Source organism: Lissotriton helveticus, chromosome 1_2, assembly GCF_964261635.1.
Source record: "Lissotriton helveticus chromosome 1_2, aLisHel1.1, whole genome shotgun sequence".
Classification (NCBI taxonomy): Eukaryota; Metazoa; Chordata; class Amphibia; order Caudata; family Salamandridae; genus Lissotriton; species Lissotriton helveticus.
The window spans coordinates 336,110,857-336,127,985 of NC_136058.1; the positions used below are offsets into that span (position 1 = coordinate 336,110,857).

The window sequence follows — 17,129 nt, forward strand, 5'->3', positions numbered from 1 at the left end:
TTTCCCACCAATGGGAAACCAAAGATATACATTTTTGGGGAGTTATTGCATGTCTAATGCAAGGTTAATTGCCATATTATGAGATCCAATGCAATAATCCTGCAAAAATTACTCGTTTTCGCCCAACGTGGGGCTCGAACTCATGACCCTGAGATTAAGAGTCTCATGCTCTACCGACTGAGCTAGCCGGGCTCCCTCTTTAAAGTAGTATGCAAACTGAACATTTTTCATTAAGAAAACCAGTTCCTGGGTATTCCTCAACTCTTGTTTTTCAAGGAACTTATCATTTATAGATCCCTCAGTGGACAGAATGTCAAGTAAAATGAGACAAAATTGAAATGGAAGTTGTGGAAATGTCATTGTGGAATTGCATAAGAACTCAAATTGCTCTCACAAGCTAACGAATACCTAAACCCTTTTGATAAAATCTCTTTAGTTGTTATGATGTGACCATATATGAAAGCCATCTGTGATTTATCTGTTCTTACTATGCAACAAGCTTGGCACTGACAAGTTAAAAATAAAATGTATGTACATTTTAGAATGGAGAATGCGGGCATCGATCCCGCTACCTCTCGCATGCTAAGCGAGCGCTCTACCATTTGAGCTAATTCCCCTGTGTGCTGCCTCAGAATAACATTTCAAAAGTAATGTTAATGCCTTCCACACTTTATTTGACGTCAAATTGCCCATTATATGAGTGTTCAGTTCACTCCTAACTGATGCCTTACCTCCACTTAGGGGATGTTTTACAGTTCAGGTTGGCCTGTTTAGTACTTGAATAGGAGTAATATCGCTGTATGTTAATCTAGACTAATGCCCTACCTAATCTTGAAGTTACATTTCCCACCAATGGGAAACCAAAGATATACAATTTTTGGGAGTTATTGCATGTCTAATGCAAGATTAATTGCCATATTATGAGAGCCAATGAAATAATCCTGCAAAAATTACGCGTTTTCGCCCAACGTGGGGCTCGAACCCACGACCCTGAGATTAAGAGTCTCATGCTCTACCGACTGAGCTAGCCGGGCTCCCTCTTTAAAGTAGTATGCAAACTGATCGTTTTTCATTAAGAAAACCAGTTCCTGGATATTCCTCAACTCTTGTTTTTCAAGGAACTTATCATTTATAGATCCCTCAGTGGACAGAGTGTCAAGTAAATTGAGACAAAATTGAAATGGAAGTTGTGGAAATGTCATTGTGAGATTGCATAAGAACTCAAATTGCTCTCACAAGCTAACGAATACCTAAACCCTTTTGATAAAACCCCTTTAGTTGTTATGATGTGACCATATATGAAAGCCATCTGTGATTTATCTGTTCTTACTATGCAACAAGCTTGGCACTGACAAGTTAAAAATAAAATGTATGTACATTTTAGAATGGAGAATGCGGGCATCGATCCCGCTACCTCTCGGATGCTAAGCGAGCGCTCTACCATTTGAGCTAATTCCCCTGTGTGCTCTCCTCAGAATAACATTTCAAAAGTAATGTTAATGCCTTCCACACTTTATTTGAAGTCAAATTGCCCATTACATGAGTGTTCAGTTCACTCCTAACTGATGCCTTACCTCCACTTAGGGGATGTTTTACAGTTCAGGTTGGCCTGTTTAGTACTTGAATAGGAGTAATATCGCTGTATGTTAATCTAGACTAATGCCCTACCTAATCTTGAAGTTACATTTCCCACCAATGGGAAACCAAAGATATACAATTTTGGGGAGTCATTGCATGTATACTGCAAGATTAATTGCAATATTATGAGAGCCAATGCAATAATCCTGCAAAAATTACTCGTTGTCGCCCAACGTGGGGCCCCACGACCCTGAGATTAAGAGTCTCATGCTCTACCGAGTGAGCTAGCCGGGCTCCCTCTATAAAGTAGTATGCAAACTGATCGTTTTTCATTAAGAAAACCAGTTCCTGGATATTCCTCAACTCTTGTTTTTCAAGGAACTTATCATTTATAGATCCCTCAGTGGACAGAGTGTCAAGTAAAATGAGACAAAATTGAAATGGAAGTTGTGGAAATGTCATTGTGAGATTGCATAAGAACTCAAATTGCTCTCACAAGCTAACGAATACCTAAACCCTTTTGATAAAATCTCATTAGTTGTTATGATGTGACCATATATGAAAGCCATCTGTGATTTTTCTGTTCTTACTATGCAACAAGCTTGGCAATGACAAGTTAAAAATAAAATGTATGTACATTTTAGAATGGAGAATGCGGGCATAAATCCCGCTACCTCTCGCATGCTAAGCGAGCGCTCTACCATTTGAGGTAATTCCCCTGTGTGCTCACTCAGAATTACATTTCAAAAGTAATGTTAATGCCTACAACACTTTATTTGAAGTCAAATTGCCCATTACATGAGTGTTCAGTTCACTCCTAACTGATGCCTTACCTCCACTTAGGGGATGTTTTACAGTTCAGGTTGGCCTGTTTAGTACTTGAATAGGAGTAATATCGCTGTATGTTAATCTAGACTAATGCCCTACCTAATCTTGAAGTTACATTTCCCACCAATGGGAAACCAAAGATATACAATTTTTGGGAGTTATTGCATGTATAATGCAAGATTAATTGCCATATTATGAGAGCCAATGCAATAATCCTGCAAAAATTTCTTGTTTTCGCCCAACGTGGGGCCCCACGACCCTGAGATTAAGAGTCTCATGCTCTACCGAGGGAGCTAGCCGGGCTCCCTCTATAAAGTAGTATGCAAACTGATCGTTTTTCATTAAGAAAACCAGTTCCTGGATATTCCTCAACTCTTGTTTTTCAAGGAACTTATCATTTATAGATCCCTCAGTGGACAGAGTGTCAAGTAAAATGAGACAAAATTGAAATGGAAGTTGTGGAAATGTCATTGTGAGATTGCATAAGAACTCAAATTGCTCTCACAAGCTAACGAATACCTAAACCCTTTTGATAAAACCGCTTTAGTTGTTATGATGTGACCATATATGAAAGCCATCTGTGATTTATCTGTTCTTACTATGCAACAAGCTTGCCAATGACAAGTTAAAAATAAAATGTATGTACATTTTAGAATGGAGAATGCGGGCATCAATCCCGCTACCTCTCGCATGCTAAGCGAGCGCACTACCATTTGAGCTGATTCCCCTGTGGACTCCCTCAAAATAACATTTCAAAAGTAATGTTAATGCCTACCACACTTTATTTGACGTCAAATTGCCCATTACATGAGTGTTCAGTTCACTCCTAACTGATGCCTTACCTCCACTTAGGGGATGTTTTACAGTTCAGGTTGGCCTGTTTAGTACTTGAATAGGAGTAATATCGCTGTATGTTAATCTAGACTAATGCCCTACCTAATCTTGAAGTTACATTTCCCACCAATGGGAAACCAAAGATATACAATTTTTGGGAGTTATTGCATGTCTAATGCAAGATTAATTGCCATATTATGAGAGCCAATGAAATAATCCTGCAAAAATTACGCATTTTCGCCCAACGTGGGGCTCGAACCCACGACCCTGAGATTAAGAGTCTCATGCTCTACCGACTGAGCTAGCCGGGCTCCCTCTTTAAAGTAGTATGCAAACTGATCGTTTTTCATTAAGAAAACCAGTTCCTGGATATTCCTCAACTCTTGTTTTTCAAGGAACTTATCATTTATAGATCCCTCAGTGGACAGAGTGTCAAGTAAATTGAGACAAAATTGAAATGGAAGTTGTGGAAATGTCATTGTGAGATTGCATAAGAACTCAAATTGCTCTCACAAGCTAACGAATACCTAAACCCTTTTGATAAAACCCCTTTAGTTGTTATGATGTGACCATATATGAAAGCCATCTGTGATTTATCTGTTCTTACTATGCAACAAGCTTGGCAATGACAAGTTAAAAATAAAATGTATGTACATTTTAGAATGGAGAATGCGGGCATAAATCCCGCTACCTCTCGCATGCTAAGTGAGCGCTCTACCATTTGAGCTAATTCCCCTGTGTGCTCACTCAGAATTACATTTCAAAAGTAATGTTAATGCCTACAACACTTTATTTGAAGTCAAATTGCCCATTACATGAGTGTTCAGTTCACTCCTAACTGATGCCTTACCTCCACTTAGGGGATGTTTTACAGTTCAGGTTGGCCTGTTTAGTACTTGAATAGGAGTAATATCGCTGTATGTTAATCTAGACTAATGCCATACCTAATCTTGAAGTTACATTTCCCACCAATGGGAAACCAAAGATATACAATTTTGGGGAGTTATTGCATGTATAATGCAAGATTAATTGCCATATTATGAGAGCCAATGCAATAATCCTGCAAAAATTACTTGTTGTCGCCCAACGTGGGGCCCCACGACCCTGAGATTAAGAGTCTCATGCTCTACCGAGTGAGCTAGCCGGGCTCCCTCTATAAAGTAGTATGCAAACTGATCGTTTTTCATTAAGAAAACCAGTTCCTGGATATTCCTCAACTCTTGTTTTTCAAGGAACTTATCATTTATAGATCCCTCAGTGGACAGAGTGTCAAGTAAAATGAGACAAAATTGAAATGGAAGTTGTGGAAATGTCATTGTGAGATTGCATAAGAACTCAAATTGCTCTCACAAGCTAACGAATACCTAAACCCTTTTGATAAAATCTCATTAGTTGTTATGATGTGACCATATATGAAAGCCATCTGTGATTTTTCTGTTCTTACTATGCAACAAGCTTGGCAATGACAAGTTAAAAATAAAATGTATGTACATTTTAGAATGGAGAATGCGGGCATAAATCCCGCTACCTCTCGCATGCTAAGCGAGCGCTCTACCATTTGAGGTAATTCCCCTGTGTGCTCACTCAGAATTACATTTCAAAAGTAATGTTAATGCCTACAACACTTTATTTGAAGTCAAATTGCCCATTACATGAGTGTTCAGTTCACTCCTAACTGATGCCTTACCTCCACTTAGGGGATGTTTTACAGTTCAGGTTGGCCTGTTTAGTACTTGAATAGGAGTAATATCGCTGTATGTTAATCTAGACTAATGCCCTACCTAATCTTGAAGTTACATTTCCCACCAATGGGAAACCAAAGATATACAATTTTTGGGAGTTATTGCATGTATAATGCAAGATTAATTGCCATATTATGAGAGCCAATGCAATAATTCTGCAAAAATTTCTTGTTTTCGCCCAATGTGGGGCCCCACGACCCTGAGATTAAGAGTCTCATGCTCTACCGAGTGAGCTAGCCGGGCTCCCTCTATAAAGTAGTATGCAAACTGATCGTTTTTCATTAAGAAAACCAGTTCCTGGATATTCCTCAACTCTTGTTTTTCAAGGAACTTATCATTTATAGATCCCTCAGTGGACAGAGTGTCAAGTAAAATGAGACAAAATTGAAATGGAAGTTGTGGAAATGTCATTGTGAGATTGCATAAGAACTCAAATTGCTCTCACAAGCTAACGAATACCTAAACCCTTTTGATAAAACCGCTTTAGTTGTTATGATGTGACCATATATGAAAGCCATCTGTGATTTATCTGTTCTTACTATGCAACAAGCTTGCCAATGACAAGTTAAAAATAAAATGTATGTACATTTTAGAATGGAGAATGCGGGCATCAATCCCGCTACCTCTCGCATGCTAAGCGAGCGCTCTACCATTTGAGCTAATTCCCCTGTGGACTCCCTCAAAATAACATTTCAAAAGTAATGTTAATGCCTACCACACTTTATTTGACGTCAAATTGCCCATTACATGAGTGTTCAGTTCACTCCTAACTGATGCCTTACCTCCACTTAGGGGATGTTTTACAGTTCAGGTTGGCCTGTTTAGTACTTGAATAGGAGTAATATCGCTGTATGTTAATCTAGACTAATGCCCTACCTAATCTTGAAGTTACATTTCCCACCAATGGGAAACCAAAGATATACAATTTTTGGGAGTTATTGCATGTCTAATGCAAGATTAATTGCCATATTATGAGAGCCAATGAAATAATCCTGCAAAAATTACGCATTTTCGCCCAACGTGGGGCTCGAACCCACGACCCTGAGATTAAGAGTCTCATGCTCTACCGACTGAGCTAGCCGGGCTCCCTCTTTAAAGTAGTATGCAAACTGATCGTTTTTCATTAAGAAAACCAGTTCCTGGATATTCCTCAACTCTTGTTTTTCAAGGAACTTATCATTTATAGATCCCTCAGTGGACAGAGTGTCAAGTAAATTGAGACAAAATTGAAATGGAAGTTGTGGAAATGTCATTGTGAGATTGCATAAGAACTCAAATTGCTCTCACAAGCTAACGAATACCTAAACCCTTTTGATAAAACCCCTTTAGTTGTTATGATGTGACCATATATGAAAGCCATCTGTGATTTATCTGTTCTTACTATGCAACAAGCTTGGCAATGACAAGTTAAAAATAAAATGTATGTACATTTTAGAATGGAGAATGCGGGCATAAATCCCGCTACCTCTCGCATGCTAAGTGAGCGCTCTACCATTTGAGCTAATTCCCCTGTGTGCTCACTCAGAATTACATTTCAAAAGTAATGTTAATGCCTACAACACTTTATTTGAAGTCAAATTGCCCATTACATGAGTGTTCAGTTCACTCCTAACTGATGCCTTACCTCCACTTAGGGGATGTTTTACAGTTCAGGTTGGCCTGTTTAGTACTTGAATAGGAGTAATATCGCTGTATGTTAATCTAGACTAATGCCATACCTAATCTTGAAGTTACATTTCCCACCAATGGGAAACCAAAGATATACAATTTTGGGGAGTTATTGCATGTATAATGCAAGATTAATTGCCATATTATGAGAGCCAATGCAATAATCCTGCAAAAATTACTTGTTGTCGCCCAACGTGGGGCCCCACGACCCTGAGATTAAGAGTCTCATGCTCTACCGAGTGAGCTAGCCGGGCTCCCTCTATAAAGTAGTATGCAAACTGATCGTTTTTCATTAAGAAAACCAGTTCCTGGATATTCCTCAACTCTTGTTTTTCAAGGAACTTATCATTTATAGATCCCTCAGTGGACAGAGTGTCAAGTAAAATGAGACAAAATTGAAATGGAAGTTGTGGAAATGTCATTGTGAGATTGCATAAGAACTCAAATTGCTCTCACAAGCTAACGAATACCTAAACCCTTTTGATAAAATCTCATTAGTTGTTATGATGTGACCATATATGAAAGCCATCTGTGATTTTTCTGTTCTTACTATGCAACAAGCTTGGCAATGACAAGTTAAAAATAAAATGTATGTACATTTTAGAATGGAGAATGCGGGCATAAATCCCGCTACCTCTCGCATGCTAAGCGAGCGCTCTACCATTTGAGGTAATTCCCCTGTGTGCTCACTCAGAATTACATTTCAAAAGTAATGTTAATGCCTACAACACTTTATTTGAAGTCAAATTGCCCATTACATGAGTGTTCAGTTCACTCCTAACTGATGCCTTACCTCCACTTAGGGGATGTTTTACAGTTCAGGTTGGCCTGTTTAGTACTTGAATAGGAGTAATATCGCTGTATGTTAATCTAGACTAATGCCCTACCTAATCTTGAAGTTACATTTCCCACCAATGGGAAACCAAAGATATACAATTTTTGGGAGTTATTGCATGTATAATGCAAGATTAATTGCCATATTATGAGAGCCAATGCAATAATTCTGCAAAAATTTCTTGTTTTCGCCCAATGTGGGGCCCCACGACCCTGAGATTAAGAGTCTCATGCTCTACCGAGTGAGCTAGCCGGGCTCCCTCTATAAAGTAGTATGCAAACTGATCGTTTTTCATTAAGAAAACCAGTTCCTGGATATTCCTCAACTCTTGTTTTTCAAGGAACTTATCATTTATAGATCCCTCAGTGGACAGAGTGTCAAGTAAAATGAGACAAAATTGAAATGGAAGTTGTGGAAATGTCATTGTGAGATTGCATAAGAACTCAAATTGCTCTCACAAGCTAACGAATACCTAAACCCTTTTGATAAAACCGCTTTAGTTGTTATGATGTGACCATATATGAAAGCCATCTGTGATTTATCTGTTCTTACTATGCAACAAGCTTGCCAATGACAAGTTAAAAATAAAATGTATGTACATTTTAGAATGGAGAATGCGGGCATCAATCCCGCTACCTCTCGCATGCTAAGCGAGCGCTCTACCATTTGAGCTAATTCCCCTGTGGACTCCCTCAAAATAACATTTCAAAAGTAATGTTAATGCCTACCACACTTTATTTGACGTCAAATTGCCCATTACATGAGTGTTCAGTTCACTCCTAACTGATGCCTTACCTCCACTTAGGGGATGTTTTACAGTTCAGGTTGGCCTGTTTAGTACTTGAATAGGAGTAATATCGCTGTATGTTAATCTAGACTAATGCCCTACCTAATCTTGAAGTTACATTTCCCACCAATGGGAAACCAAAGATATACAATTTTTGGGAGTTATTGCATGTCTAATGCAAGATTAATTGCCATATTATGAGAGCCAATGAAATAATCCTGCAAAAATTACGCGTTTTCGCCCAACGTGGGGCTCGAACCCACGACCCTGAGATTAAGAGTCTCATGCTCTACCGACTGAGCTAGCCGGGCTCCCTCTTTAAAGTAGTATGCAAACTGATCGTTTTTCATTAAGAAAACCAGTTCCTGGATATTCCTCAACTCTTGTTTTTCAAGGAACTTATCATTTATAGATCCCTCAGTGGACAGAGTGTCAAGTAAATTGAGACAAAATTGAAATGGAAGTTGTGGAAATGTCATTGTGAGATTGCATAAGAACTCAAATTGCTCTCACAAGCTAACGAATACCTAAACCCTTTTGATAAAACCCCTTTAGTTGTTATGATGTGACCATATATGAAAGCCATCTGTGATTTATCTGTTCTTACTATGCAACAAGCTTGGCAATGACAAGTTAAAAATAAAATGTATGTACATTTTAGAATGGAGAATGCGGGCATAAATCCCGCTACCTCTCGCATGCTAAGTGAGCGCTCTACCATTTGAGCTAATTCCCCTGTGTGCTCACTCAGAATTACATTTCAAAAGTAATGTTAATGCCTACAACACTTTATTTGAAGTCAAATTGCCCATTACATGAGTGTTCAGTTCACTCCTAACTGATGCCTTACCTCCACTTAGGGGATGTTTTACAGTTCAGGTTGGCCTGTTTAGTACTTGAATAGGAGTAATATCGCTGTATGTTAATCTAGACTAATGCCATACCTAATCTTGAAGTTACATTTCCCACCAATGGGAAACCAAAGATATACAATTTTGGGGAGTTATTGCATGTATAATGCAAGATTAATTGCCATATTATGAGAGCCAATGCAATAATCCTGCAAAAATTACTTGTTGTCGCCCAACGTGGGGCCCCACGACCCTGAGATTAAGAGTCTCATGCTCTACCGAGTGAGCTAGCCGGGCTCCCTCTATAAAGTAGTATGCAAACTGATCGTTTTTCATTAAGAAAACCAGTTCCTGGATATTCCTCAACTCTTGTTTTTCAAGGAACTTATCATTTATAGATCCCTCAGTGGACAGAGTGTCAAGTAAAATGAGACAAAATTGAAATGGAAGTTGTGGAAATGTCATTGTGAGATTGCATAAGAACTCAAATTGCTCTCACAAGCTAACGAATACCTAAACCCTTTTGATAAAATCTCATTAGTTGTTATGATGTGACCATATATGAAAGCCATCTGTGATTTTTCTGTTCTTACTATGCAACAAGCTTGGCAATGACAAGTTAAAAATAAAATGTATGTACATTTTAGAATGGAGAATGCGGGCATAAATCCCGCTACCTCTCGCATGCTAAGCGAGCGCTCTACCATTTGAGCTAATTCCCCTGTGGGCTCCCTCAGAATAACATTTCAAAAGTAATGTTAATGCCTACCACACTTTATTTGACGTCAAATTGCCCATTACATGAGTGTTCAGTTCACTCCTAACTGATGCCTTACCTCCACTTAGGGGATGTTTTACAGTTCAGGTTGGCCTGTTTAGTACTTGAATAGGAGTAATATCGCTGTATGTTAATCTAGACTAATGCCCTACCTAATCTTGAAGTTACATTTCCCACCAATGGGAAACCAAAGATATACATTTTTGGGGAGTTATTGCATGTCTAATGCAAGATTAATTGCCATATTATGAGATCCAATGCAATAATCCTGCAAAAATTACTCGTTTTCGCCCAACGTGGGGCTCAAACCCATGACCCTGAGATTAAGAGTCTCATGCTCTACCGACTGAGCTAGCCGGGCTCCCTCTTTAAAGTAGTATGCAAACTGAACATTTTTCATTAAGAAAACCAGTTCCTGGATATTCCTCAACTCTTGTTTTTCAAGGAACTTATCATTTATAGATCCCTCAGTGGACAGAATGTCAAGTAAAATGAGACAAAATTGAAATGGAAGTTGTGGAAATGTCATTGTGGAATTGCATAAGAACTCAAATTGCTCTCACAAGCTAACGAATACCTAAACCCTTTTGATAAAATCTCTTTAGTTGTTATGATGTGACCATATATGAAAGCCATCTGTGATTTATCTGTTCTTACTATGCAACAAGCTTGGCACTGACAAGTTAAAAATAAAATGTATGTACATTTTAGAATGGAGAATGCGGGCATCGATCCCGCTACCTCTCGCATGCTAAGCGAGCGCTCTACCATTTGAGCTAATTCCCCTGTGTGCTCCCTCAGAATAACATTTCAAAAGTAATGTTAATGCCTTCCACACTTTATTTGACGTCAAATTGCCCATTATATGAGTGTTCAGTTCACTCCTAACTGATGCCTTACCTCCACTTAGGGGATGTTTTACAGTTCAGGTTGGCCTGTTTAGTACTTGAATAGGAGTAATATCGCTGTATGTTAATCTAGACTAATGCCCTACCTAATCTTGAAGTTACATTTCCCACCAATGGGAAACCAAAGATATACAATTTTTGGGAGTTATTGCATGTCTAATGCAAGATTAATTGCTATATTATGAGAGCCAATGAAATAATCCTGCAAAAATTACGCGTTTTCGCCCAACGTGGGGCTCGAACCCACGACCCTGAGATTAAGAGTCTCATGCTCTACCGACTGAGCTAGCCGGGCTCCCTCTTTAAAGTAGTATGCAAACTGATCGTTTTTCATTAAGAAAACCAGTTCCTGGATATTCCTCAACTCTTGTTTTTCAAGGAACTTATCATTTATAGATCCCTCAGTGGACAGAGTGTCAAGTAAATTGAGACAAAATTGAAATGGAAGTTGTGGAAATGTCATTGTGAGATTGCATAAGAACTCAAATTGCTCTCACAAGCTAACGAATACCTAAACCCTTTTGATAAAATCTCATTAGTTGTTATGATGTGACCATATATGAAAGCCATCTGTGATTTATCTGTTCTTACTATGCAACAAGCTTGGCAATGACAAGTTAAAAATAAAATGTATGTACATTTTAGAATGGAGAATGCGGGCATAAATCCCGCTACCTCTCGCATGCTAAGCGAGCGCTCTACCATTTGAGGTAATTCCCCTGTGTGCTCACTCAGAATTACATTTCAAAAGTAATGTTAATGCCTACAACACTTTATTTGAAGTCAAATTGCCCATTACATGAGTGTTCAGTTCACTCCTAACTGATGCCTTACCTCCACTTAGGGGATGTTTTACAGTTCAGGTTGGCCTGTTTAGTACTTGAATAGGAGTAATATCGCTGTATGTTAATCTAGACTAATGCCCTACCTAATCTTGAAGTTACATTTCCCACCAATGGGAAACCAAAGATATACAATTTTTGGGAGTTATTGCATGTATAATGCAAGATTAATTGCCATATTATGAGAGCCAATGCAATAATCCTGCAAAAATTTCTTGTTTTCGCCCAACGTGGGGCCCCACGACCCTGAGATTAAGAGTCTCAAGCTCTACCGAGTGAGCTAGCCGGGCTCCCTCTATAAAGTAGTATGCAAACTGATCGTTTTTCATTAAGAAAACCAGTTCCTGGATATTCCTCAACTCTTGTTTTTCAAGGAACTTATCATTTATAGATCCCTCAGTGGACAGAGTGTCAAGTAAAATGAGACAAAATTGAAATGGAAGTTGTGGAAATGTCATTGTGAGATTGCATAAGAACTCAAATTGCTCTCACAAGCTAACGAATAAATAAACCCTTTTGATAAAACCGCTTTAGTTGTTATGATGTGACCATATATGAAAGCCATCTGTGATTTATCTGTTCTTACTATGCAACAAGCTTGCCAATGACAAGTTAAAAATAAAATGTATGTACATTTTAGAATGGAGAATGCGGGCATCAATCCCGCTACCTCTCGCATGCTAAGCGAGCGCTCTACCATTTGAGCTAATTCCCCTGTGGACTCCCTCAAAATAACATTTCAAAAGTAATGTTAATGCCTACCACACTTTATTTGACGTCAAATTGCCCATTAGTAATTACATGAGTGTTCAGTTCACTCCTAACTGATGCCTTACCTCCACTTAGGGGATGTTTTACAGTTCAGGTTGGCCTGTTTAGTACTTGAATAGGAGTAATATCGCTGTATGTTAATCTAGACTAATGCCCTACCTAATCTTGAAGTTACATTTCCCACCAATGGGAAACCAAAGATATACAATTTTTGGGAGTTATTGCATGTCTAATGCAAGATTAATTGCCATATTATGAGAGCCAATGAAATAATCCTGCAAAAATTACGCATTTTCGCCCAACGTGGGGCTCGAACCCACGACCCTGAGATTAAGAGTCTCATGCTCTACCGACTGAGCTAGCCGGGCTCCCTCTTTAAAGTAGAATGCAAACTGATCGTTTTTCATTAAGAAAACCAGTTCCTGGATATTCCTCAACTCTTGTTTTTCAAGGAACTTATCATTTATAGATCCCTCAGTGGACAGAGTGTCAAGTAAATTGAGACAAAATTGAAATGGAAGTTGTGGAAATGTCATTGTGAGATTGCATAAGAACTCAAATTGCTCTCACAAGCTAACGAATACCTAAACCCTTTTGATAAAACCCCTTTAGTTGTTATGATGTGACCATATATGAAAGCCATCTGTGATTTATCTGTTCTTACTATGCAACAAGCTTGGCAATGACAAGTTAAAAATAAAATGTATGTACATTTTAGAATGGAGAATGCGGGCATAAATCCCGCTACCTCTCGCATGCTAAGTGAGCGCTCTACCATTTGAGCTAATTCCCCTGTGTGCTCACTCAGAATTACATTTCAAAAGTAATGTTAATGCCTACAACACTTTATTTGAAGTCAAATTGCCCATTACATGAGTGTTCAGTTCACTCCTAACTGATGCCTTACCTCCACTTAGGGGATGTTTTACAGTTCAGGTTGGCCTGTTTAGTACTTGAATAGGAGTAATATCGCTGTATGTTAATCTAGACTAATGCCATACCTAATCTTGAAGTTACATTTCCCACCAATGGGAAACCAAAGATATACAATTTTGGGGAGTTATTGCATGTATAATGCAAGATTAATTGCCATATTATGAGAGCCAATGCAATAATCCTGCAAAAATTACTTGTTGTCGCCCAACGTGGGGCCCCACGACCCTGAGATTAAGAGTCTCATGCTCTACCGAGTGAGCTAGCCGGGCTCCCTCTATAAAGTAGTATGCAAACTGATCGTTTTTCATTAAGAAAACCAGTTCCTGGATATTCCTCAACTCTTGTTTTTCAAGGAACTTATCATTTATAGATCCCTCAGTGGACAGAGTGTCAAGTAAAATGAGACAAAATTGAAATGGAAGTTGTGGAAATGTCATTGTGAGATTGCATAAGAACTCAAATTGCTCTCACAAGCTAACGAATACCTAAACCCTTTTGATAAAATCTCATTAGTTGTTATGATGTGACCATATATGAAAGCCATCTGTGATTTTTCTGTTCTTACTATGCAACAAGCTTGGCAATGACAAGTTAAAAATAAAATGTATGTACATTTTAGAATGGAGAATGCGGGCATAAATCCCGCTACCTCTCGCATGCTAAGCGAGCGCTCTACCATTTGAGGTAATTCCCCTGTGTGCTCACTCAGAATTACATTTCAAAAGTAATGTTAATGCCTACAACACTTTATTTGAAGTCAAATTGCCCATTACATGAGTGTTCAGTTCACTCCTAACTGATGCCTTACCTCCACTTAGGGGATGTTTTACAGTTCAGGTTGGCCTGTTTAGTACTTGAATAGGAGTAATATCGCTGTATGTTAATCTAGACTAATGCCCTACCTAATCTTGAAGTTACATTTCCCACCAATGGGAAACCAAAGATATACAATTTTTGGGAGTTATTGCATGTATAATGCAAGATTAATTGCCATATTATGAGAGCCAATGCAATAATCCTGCAAAAATTTCTTGTTTTCGCCCAACGTGGGGCCCCACGACCCTGAGATTAAGAGTCTCATGCTCTACCGAGTGAGCTAGCCGGGCTCCCTCTATAAAGTAGTATGCAAACTGATCGTTTTTCATTAAGAAAACCAGTTCCTGGATATTCCTCAACTCTTGTTTTTCAAGGAACTTATCATTTATAGATCCCTCAGTGGACAGAGTGTCAAGTAAAATGAGACAAAATTGAAATGGAAGTTGTGGAAATGTCATTGTGAGATTGCATAAGAACTCAAATTGCTCTCACAAGCTAACGAATACCTAAACCCTTTTGATAAAACCGCTTTAGTTGTTATGATGTGACCATATATGAAAGCCATCTGTGATTTATCTGTTCTTACTATGCAACAAGCTTGCCAATGACAAGTTAAAAATAAAATGTATGTACATTTTAGAATGGAGAATGCGGGCATCAATCCCGCTACCTCTCGCATGCTAAGCGAGCGCTCTACCATTTGAGCTAATTCCCCTGTGGACTCCCTCAAAATAACATTTCAAAAGTAATGTTAATGCCTACCACACTTTATTTGACGTCAAATTGCCCATTACATGAGTGTTCAGTTCACTCCTAACTGATGCCTTACCTCCACTTAGGGGATGTTTTACAGTTCAGGTTGGCCTGTTTAGTACTTGAATAGGAGTAATATCGCTGTATGTTAATCTAGACTAATGCCCTACCTAATCTTGAAGTTACATTTCCCACCAATGGGAAACCAAAGATATACAATTTTTGGGAGTTATTGCATGTCTAATGCAAGATTAATTGCCATATTATGAGAGCCAATGAAATAATCCTGCAAAAATTACGCATTTTCGCCCAACATGGGGCTCGAACCCACGACCCTGAGATTAAGAGTCTCATGCTCTACCGACTGAGCTAGCCGGGCTCCCTCTTTAAAGTAGTATGCAAACTGATCGTTTTTCATTAAGAAAACCAGTTCCTGGATATTCCTCAACTCTTGTTTTTCAAGGAACTTATCATTTATAGATCCCTCAGTGGACAGAGTGTCAAGTAAATTGAGACAAAATTGAAATGGAAGTTGTGGAAATGTCATTGTGAGATTGCATAAGAACTCAAATTGCTCTCACAAGCTAACGAATACCTAAACCCTTTTGATAAAACCCCTTTAGTTGTTATGATGTGACCATATATGAAAGCCATCTGTGATTTATCTGTTCTTACTATGCAACAAGCTTGGCAATGACAAGTTAAAAATAAAATGTATGTACATTTTAGAATGGAGAATGCGGGCATAAATCCCGCTACCTCTCGCATGCTAAGTGAGCGCTCTACCATTTGAGCTAATTCCCCTGTGTGCTCACTCAGAATTACATTTCAAAAGTAATGTTAATGCCTACAACACTTTATTTGAAGTCAAATTGCCCATTACATGAGTGTTCAGTTCACTCCTAACTGATGCCTTACCTCCACTTAGGGGATGTTTTACAGTTCAGGTTGGCCTGTTTAGTACTTGCATAGGAGTAATATCGCTGTATGTTAATCTAGACTAATGCCATACCTAATCTTGAAGTTACATTTCCCACCAATGGGAAACCAAAGATATACAATTTTGGGGAGTTATTGCATGTATAATGCAAGATTAATTGCCATATTATGAGAGCCAATGCAATAATCCTGCAAAAATTACTTGTTGTCGCCCAACGTGGGGCCCCACGACCCTGAGATTAAGAGTCTCATGCTCTACCGAGTAAGCTAGCCGGGCTCCCTCTATAAAGTAGTATGCAAACTGATCGTTTTTCATTAAGAAAACCAGTTCCTGGATATTCCTCAACTCTTGTTTTTCAAGGAACTTATCATTTATAGATCCCTCAGTGGACAGAGTGTCAAGTAAAATGAGACAAAATTGAAATGGAAGTTGTGGAAATGTCATTGTGAGATTGCATAAGAACTCAAATTGCTCTCACAAGCTAACGAATACCTAAACCCTTTTGATAAAATCTCATTAGTTGTTATGATGTGACCATATATGAAAGCCATCTGTGATTTTTCTGTTCTTACTATGCAACAAGCTTGGCAATGACAAGTTAAAAATAAAATGTATGTACATTTTAGAATGGAGAATGCGGGCATAAATCCCGCTACCTCTCGCATGCTAAGCGAGCGCTCTACCATTTGAGCTAATTCCCCTGTGGGCTCCCTCAGAATAACATTTCAAAAGTAATGTTAATGCCTACCACACTTTATTTGACGTCAAATTGCCCATTACATGAGTGTTCAGTTCACTCCTAACTGATGCCTTACCTCCACTTAGGGGATGTTTTACAGTTCAGGTTGGCCTGTTTAGTACTTGAATAGGAGTAATATCGCTGTATGTTAATCTAGACTAATGCCCTACCTAATCTTGAAGTTACATTTCCCACCAATGGGAAACCAAAGATATACATTTTTGGGGAGTTATTGCATGTCTAATGCAAGATTAATTGCCATATTATGAGATCCAATGCAATAATCCTGCAAAAATTACTCGTTTTCGCCCAACGTGGGGCTCGAACCCATGACCCTGAGATTAAGAGTCTCATGCTCTACCGACTGAGCTAGCCGGGCTCCCTCTTTAAAGTAGTATGCAAACTGAACATTTTTCATTAAGAAAACCAGTTCCTGGATATTCCTCAACTCTTGTTTTTCAAGGAACTTATCATTTATAGATCCCTCAGTGGACAGAATGTCAAGTAAAATGAGACAAAATTG

General features: G+C 38.6%; 10 non-coding genes across 10 annotated transcripts; all 10 read right to left on the bottom strand.

The window, feature by feature from the left end:
- Positions 1-544: 544 nt before the first annotated feature.
- Positions 545-617, bottom strand: TRNAA-AGC (transfer RNA alanine (anticodon AGC)). The gene has a single exon. It is a non-coding gene; the product is annotated as a tRNA-Ala (tRNA).
- Positions 618-961: 344 nt separating this feature from the next.
- TRNAK-CUU (transfer RNA lysine (anticodon CUU)) lies at positions 962-1,034 on the bottom strand. The gene has a single exon. It is a non-coding gene; the product is annotated as a tRNA-Lys (tRNA).
- Positions 1,035-3,478: 2,444 nt separating this feature from the next.
- On the bottom strand, positions 3,479-3,551 carry TRNAK-CUU (transfer RNA lysine (anticodon CUU)). Its single transcript has one exon. It is a non-coding gene; the product is annotated as a tRNA-Lys (tRNA).
- Positions 3,552-5,994: 2,443 nt separating this feature from the next.
- Positions 5,995-6,067, bottom strand: TRNAK-CUU (transfer RNA lysine (anticodon CUU)). The gene has a single exon. It is a non-coding gene; the product is annotated as a tRNA-Lys (tRNA).
- Positions 6,068-8,510: 2,443 nt separating this feature from the next.
- On the bottom strand, positions 8,511-8,583 carry TRNAK-CUU (transfer RNA lysine (anticodon CUU)). The gene has a single exon. It is a non-coding gene; the product is annotated as a tRNA-Lys (tRNA).
- A 2,031-nt stretch (positions 8,584-10,614) lies between these two features.
- TRNAA-AGC (transfer RNA alanine (anticodon AGC)) lies at positions 10,615-10,687 on the bottom strand. The gene has a single exon. It is a non-coding gene; the product is annotated as a tRNA-Ala (tRNA).
- A 344-nt stretch (positions 10,688-11,031) lies between these two features.
- On the bottom strand, positions 11,032-11,104 carry TRNAK-CUU (transfer RNA lysine (anticodon CUU)). The gene has a single exon. It is a non-coding gene; the product is annotated as a tRNA-Lys (tRNA).
- A 1,613-nt stretch (positions 11,105-12,717) lies between these two features.
- On the bottom strand, positions 12,718-12,790 carry TRNAK-CUU (transfer RNA lysine (anticodon CUU)). The gene has a single exon. It is a non-coding gene; the product is annotated as a tRNA-Lys (tRNA).
- Positions 12,791-15,233: 2,443 nt separating this feature from the next.
- On the bottom strand, positions 15,234-15,306 carry TRNAK-CUU (transfer RNA lysine (anticodon CUU)). The gene has a single exon. It is a non-coding gene; the product is annotated as a tRNA-Lys (tRNA).
- A 1,606-nt stretch (positions 15,307-16,912) lies between these two features.
- On the bottom strand, positions 16,913-16,985 carry TRNAK-CUU (transfer RNA lysine (anticodon CUU)). Its single transcript has one exon. It is a non-coding gene; the product is annotated as a tRNA-Lys (tRNA).
- Positions 16,986-17,129: the final 144 nt, after the last annotated feature.